The 7,299-nt window shown below is 36.0% G+C and overlaps 1 pseudogene; it reads left to right on the top strand.

Annotated features, from left to right (window-relative positions):
* The first annotated feature begins 978 nt into the window (after positions 1-978).
* LOC123533167 (uncharacterized) lies at positions 979-6,422 on the top strand (annotated as a pseudogene).
* The last annotated feature ends 877 nt before the right edge of the window (positions 6,423-7,299 follow it).

Below are 7,299 nucleotides of genomic sequence, written 5' to 3' on the forward strand. Positions count from 1 at the left end.
ATGATATCATAAGCGGAAAGCGATATTTTAATGTCAGCTAGGGAAATTAATGTTACAGGTGCATGCGTACACGTAGTAATTATCAAATAAAGCAGTGCTTGACCCTGGTTAGAGGGACAACATGTGATGCAGAGACGTGCCTTCGGTTCGGCTACGTTTGGTAGCTTGGTTATCCATCATGGAGTTTTAGTTTTCCTTTTCGTGCCTAAAACGTGCAAATGAATAAGAACAAAGTAAAATGATGAAAACATGTTTTGGAAAACATGAATTTTCCCGACATTTTAAAAGGAATATCAGTTAGAAGCTACTTTTTGTTTAAATTCTGTAGCTTTATGTACATGTTTTTTTTGTTTTGTTTTTTATAAATATGCATTTTTACTAAATCAATGTATCAAAAAATTAGCAAAACGGTATAAAACATTTGTACCCCGGAGGTGTACAGATGAAAACTTCAAACCATCCTTCAAACGTACTAAAAATAAATGTTTTCATTTAGTCTAGATAAGGCACTGTATGGCAGTTTAAACTAAATGATAATGAATGAATTAATGTTGAACGTACTTTAACCTCAACGTAGCCGTGAGTAGCTCTTCATAAGAGTTACGTACGTTGTCGTCCTTTAACGTACGTTCCCCAGTACTGATTAACTATGACAACCACTACGTTAAAGTATGTTGTACTATGTTACCCACTACTCCCAAGTACATTATAGAACGATCAAATAGGCTAAACTTCGTGCACGGTAGATTCAAGTACATTTTAAATCGGAAATTACCGTTGGTGTTTAGCACGTTAACTACGTTATTAACGGCTAAAAAGAACCAGACACATACAATATGACTGAATTAAAACATTTGTTTTAATACGAAAAGGACCAGTAAAAATGTAATTGTAGTGGAATATGAAGGATTTTATATTCAAGAAACGGAATAATATCGCCCTCTTTTGTTGATAAAGCTCTAAAAGACATAATCTAAGTTGGTGCATATCGATGGATACGATAAGCTGAAGCCGTACGGTTTTCCCATCCATGGGGCAATATGTGGGTAAGTTCCTTAGGCATTTCAGTATATATATATGTTTTATAGCAGTATGAGCTTGTGTAAAGGTTTATACAGAAGAATCCCGAAATATCTTCATTATGTTGGGCATAAAATGACTTATAAACAAACCTCGTTGGCTCGAACCGATTCTGTTTGGGTACATATTTAACATAATATAATATAAAGTGTAGTATTTCATGTTGATGGTAGTATGTAACAGACCATTGAGATTCAAGTTTATATTTTCCGAAATCGTCTCACCCAATTTCTATACTCAACAAAATTTCTAATCGGTCACTTTCTTAAATCTACAAATGCGACTTTTTTAAAGAGTGGTGGCTTAATCCAGAAATCGTTGATAAAATACAATGTATATAAAAACTGATTGCAATCAAACTGAGAATATCCGATCTTAAATTGAGTACTTTGCCTTCTTTGCACAATGAAAATGTTTCATACAATTTTCAGCAGTGTGGCCTTCTACTTTTCAATAAAATACTGGTGACCAATTATAAATTTGTTGAGGGTAATGACACAGTTTCTTTAACATTTTTCCACTTCAGATTTTCTAGAAAAATACTTGGCTGAAAGTTGCCAGATCTAACAACGATCCAAAAGTTGTAGCGACCTTCTTTCTGGAGTATTTAAATGCTATAAATGGTGAGAATACAAGTCATGAAGTACTCGTACTACGGTAGAGTTTAGCCTAAGGTGTCGGCCGATCAACCCGTACGTTGTGGGTTCGAATCTTACCAGGTGGCGACCTCGCCTCATAATAATATAACAGTACATATACTGTTTAAGCAGGAAGCGCACTGGAAAGTGACTCTAATAAGCCACAAGCTTTCTTCACAATCGAGCTATAAACATTTGGCTGGCAGACTACTTAGAATGTCTGTCTTAGTCTTTTGCTGTAGTTGATTAAAGTTTGTTCTCTAATTCAGTTTCAATAATGTTAGGTTATACTTGTATTACCTTTATTTTACAATACACAAGATGAAAGTATATGCTACGGAAGTATTACCATTATTTCAAGTCGTTAACCCGTGACAGAACTGTACACACTGATATGGTTTGAACTGGGTTTAATTATCAGAGGCATTTCTTCAGAACAGTTACTGTACTCTTACTTCCTTTTTATAAATATAACTATCGGTGTCAACAACTGACGTGAACATTTTCCACCCAAATTATTTTCCTTGGCAAAGTTGATCAGTTGTCTTTACAAGGACCTTAAAAATAGAAATGCATTTCCAGATAATGAAGTGAAAAGTATATATATGCATGTATACATTATAAGTGATTGGTTGCAGGGTTCCAAGGTGTAATTCGAACTGACGCAGGAACCGAAAATGTATTGGTCCAAGACATGGAAATGGCGTTTCGATGGGAACATTCGGATGACATGAGCGCAGAACGTAGTGTAATAATTGGGAGTTCACATTCTAATCAGGTAGTATGACCGCTGATCACAGAATGTATTTCTCTATACACTCAACAAAAGTTATCTATGAGCTATGGAATAACAACTTTTATTTCGTGTCCGAAAAGATCCATCTCTTTGTGAAAATATACGAGATATTGAAGTGAGACAGATTATGTGACTTTTACTTTGTGATACTCCTCATTGTTTTTATTACTGAGTAATATGTTTACTTAATTTCGATGAAATTCTCACGTATTGTATGGAAATGAATCTGAGACGAAATAAAAGTTATTTTATAGTTTATAGTTCTTGATAATTTTCTGAAATACCTATAGGTGGTCGATTTTAACTTTTGTTGAGTGTACACCAATACTATAAAATACCTAATTTACAACGGAAACGTGGCTTGCTCCATGCACTAACATAGAATATATGCATTTACAACATTGCATAACTTATTTTTCAAGTCAATGCAGTTACCAAGTGTTAACCGACGCTTCTGCGTAATACAATATGCGCTTCGCCCCTAGCTTGCAGCAAACAGCTACATGTGTATACTTTTACCGTGAACCATCTCGAAATTTTCAAAACTTCAGTAAACTTCTGTTATACAATAGAATATACAGATGAAACGAAGAGAAAACAGAATAAAGTAATGAGAATGAATCCTAGTATGTTGATCAGAGAACTGACTACTTTTAAGACACACCTTGTCGCAAAAGCAATGTTTCTAAATTCTTTATTTCCGGCGAGAACCGTTCCCAAAAACAAGTATTAAAGTTTCAGTTAATTCTAAATCTATTTTTCACTACAGCGTATAGAGCGTTGGTGGCTGTCAAACAGACAAGGTGGATGTCAGTACTGGATAGATCTCTTTAAAGATATGGAAAACGCTGGACTTCTCTCAACAAGTGACGAACTACACATGTGAGCATATAAAGCCAATATCAATTAACTGATATATTACTAGAAACTTTTCAATTGAAATTGGACCATTTCATATTAGGACATAAGCTATCTGTCAAGAAAGATGGCCAGTATAGTTTTAATCAAACGTGCAACTTACTGGACTATGCTACATGTCTTTTAAATTGATTTTGTCCTGCCCTCATAAAAGATGTAGCACACAATCGGCCTGCCGAAAAAGTTCTTGCGTTTTACGTGCTCTCTGGCATGTCTAATAAAGCTACATGTATATTATCACTTCTGCCTGAAATTTTGAAATCCGTTGCTTTATCAAATTTTTTGCATTAAAACCGTCGCCATGCTACTGGAAATGAAAACGAATTATCAATTTATAGATATTTATCCAGAAACAACGAAGTATATCCTATTTTTCACTATTACAGCACTTCAGTATGGTGTTCATATGAAAGGTTTTTATCTAGAAACAATCATTCGATTTTATCCACATCTTGTAAACATCAGGGCCGTCGCACAAACAATTTAGATTGTTTCCATATAAACCATGCATTTTAACCAATCAAATTGCACGATTTTCTTGGCTTTCATAAAAACCATCTATTTAATTGCTAAAATCCTGTAGTCGACTTGTCCGTTCGTCCCACACATTCATTTCCGATCCGTTGGTATCTTAAGCACCCTTTGACTTAGAACCTTCTTATTTCACAGGGTGATTCATCTTATGGAGTAGAGGAACTGTATTGATTTTGTGGTTGTTGGGTCAAAGGTCAAGGTCACAGGGACCGCGATAGTAAAAACCGTTTCCGATCAATATCTTAGAACCCTTCGACTTCAAACCTTCTTATTTCACAGATTGATTGTCTTATGAAGTAGATGAACTCTACTGATTTGGGGTTTGCTGGGTTAAAGGTCAGATTCTCAGGGCCTTGATGATAAAACCCGTTCTGGTTAGTATCTAGAGAACCATTTGTGCTTAAGCCTCCATATTTCACTTGATGATTGGTCTTATGAGGTAGATAATCCGTTTTGAATATAGAGTAGATGTGTCAAAGATCAAGGCCTCAGGGGTCCTCCCAGTAAAATCTGTTTCCAAACAATATGTAGACAATCCTTTGTTGAAACCGAAACCATCTTTCGGGGTGGGTGGGTGTGGGGTGCATTTGTCACCCACTGTGACATTTCTCGTTTTTAATTATTGTTGGGTGAAAATATTGTTAAATCTGTCTTTTAACATATTGACATTGGTGGCAAGAGGTAGAGACCTTACCACTCTGCATCATATATCTTATTCAAGTTAGTGTAAAGTAAGTAAAACCATAATATTATATTTTCCACCAAATACACAATGACTTTTAGCCACAAATAACAACACTTTTAGACCACTACATGCAGTTACCTACAACATTGGTATACGGAAAATCCATTTACATTTGTATGTTTTATAAATTGCTCCACTGTATTTTTAAATATATATATATATACACAGTCAAACCTGTGTTAACGACCACCTCTGAATAGAGACCACCTGGCTCCAAAGACCACATGTTTTGTTTCCCATTCTAACATTTACAGTGTATTTTTAACCTGTGAATAAAGACCACCTCTCAAAAAGACCAAATCTTGGCTTTCCCAAGGGTGGTCTTTATAGACAGGTTTGACTGTATATATATTTATATGCATCTGTACACTTTCAGATTTTCTGAGCGATATCCTTCATTAAATTGCATTTCTATTTATCAGAGAATGCGTGCGTTTCTGCTTCATGGACATAATACAGAAAGAGCTTGACCGAGTGCGAATGGAATGGAATCAACATGCAATACGGAGAAATGGACCTGAAGACTCTCCAAGCGGGAAACCAGACCTCATGTACTATATGCCCGAGTTGTTTGGTAAATTGAGTAGGCCTATACTTTCTTTTTAAAGTGAGAAGTTTCAAAGGGTGATATGGATATACGAATGCTAAGGATACATTTTGTATAACTTACTGGCACTTCGTTTCATCTTGCGTCTGTACTTGGAAAACTATGATCGTATGGATAATTTGTTTGTTTTGGGTTTAACACCGTTTTTTCAACAGATATTTCAGTTATGTAACGACCGGCAGTTAACCGAACCGGTGTTCCTGGATTCTGTACCAGTACAAAACATTGTTCTCCGCAAAAAAACTGCCAACTTCCCACATGAATCGGAGGTGGAGGACAAATGATGTCAAACACGATGTCTTTTATCAAGTCGTCATGGAGAACATACGCAACGCCAGGGATCGAACTCGCGATCCCTAGATCCGAAGATCTGCGCGGTCTCTATTGAACTAAGCGGGCGGGCTAATCGTATGGATAACGATCTGAAACATTTTTTTCTTTATAACTGCGCATGTCATTCTTTCTTTTTATGGTACAGTGGTACATTGAATCGTGATACTTTTCAAATTACCTGATGTATTTATAGTGATTTCCAAAGAACATTGGCGCTTTTAAATGCACTAACAGTGCATCTAGTTTATTTTTGTCTGAATCATATTTCTTTCTTGTGCTAGGCTGCCACAGGTGATTGTTATTTGACGCTAGTAAGATCTGATAATTCACATGAAATGAAGTTCTGAAATATCATTATACCATGCATGCACCCGTCCTGCTGGCATTTGAGCCTCAATGCTAGACACTTGGGAATTACTGATAAACAACCTCGATGTGAACTTCTTGCTAACGTGATTGGTACATTTACTTAACCTCTATGTGCGTGTGACCCGTGCCGTCACATCGCCAGTGTTGGCGAAATGTCAAACTGATTGTACTCCTGATGAAAATAAGTATCAATAACAAACGTAACTCTTATCCAAGTTTCCGCAGCATCCTACGTATTTAATAATCCGACTAAGAAGAGATGCTTGATATCAGATTTTTAATGTTTTTCCCTTTCCAGGTGGTGTTGATTACAAGGTTACGTTGAACCAGAGAGACCTTGATCAAGTGTCATCAGAATTCTGTTATACGGGGCCTATACGGTGCATAAATCCCGCTGTTTAGAACCAAACAACAGAACATCATTGTACTACATAGTCACCCAGCATACACTCTAAGCCTAATACAATGACGTTTGCTTAAATATGGCAAAGAAGCTAATATTAGCAAAAAAAGCTACTTTCAAAAGCAATAAAACGTTTGTTTGTTATTTCGTTTGGCTGTCTGTGTCCTCTGTACAGTTACATGCTGCCATACAAGGCTGGTAAATTTGTTTTTGTTGTATTATATCTTCGAATGAATGATCTCGCAATAAACATGTACATAAATACAAACAAATCCATTCCACTCCGTTTCCTCAATGATGACAAAATCGGTTTGGCCTAACGTTTCTTACCCGAGAATCTTTATGAAGTCTATTTAAATATTCCAAACCACTTCCTAGATATGCTTCGGACTGATGGATGGATGGACAACCCCAAAACTATACACCTTCACCTTTGCTGGGGGATAATCCACGAATTCATATCCCCACGAAATTGCCGTTTGTCCAAAACCACGAAATTTAATGATTTCACAGTAGTTAACTGGTGGCAGTTCTGGGCAATGACAATTATTTCCGTTATGATATTTATCTTACGGTCAATTTATTACGAATGCTAAATAGATAACCAGATAGTTTTCGTGATTATTATGTGTTAAACATGAATTAATTCGCGAACCTTTAGTGGTTATATTACGGTAGAAATATGCCACGATACTATGCAACTCGCGTACATCAGTTTCAATTATGTGACAACATATTCATTAGAAATGTACTCAGCTGTATGTAATACCATGTCTAACGCTGATCAAATCACACATGCATTAATTTTCTAGGGTGAATAAACAATAAACTTTCAAAATTTGTAATGGATTCAAATATCGTCTCGTAATAGACAAA

This window comes from Mercenaria mercenaria, unplaced genomic scaffold (genome assembly GCF_021730395.1).
Source record: "Mercenaria mercenaria strain notata unplaced genomic scaffold, MADL_Memer_1 contig_2163, whole genome shotgun sequence".
NCBI lineage: Eukaryota > Metazoa > Mollusca > Bivalvia > Venerida > Veneridae > Mercenaria > Mercenaria mercenaria.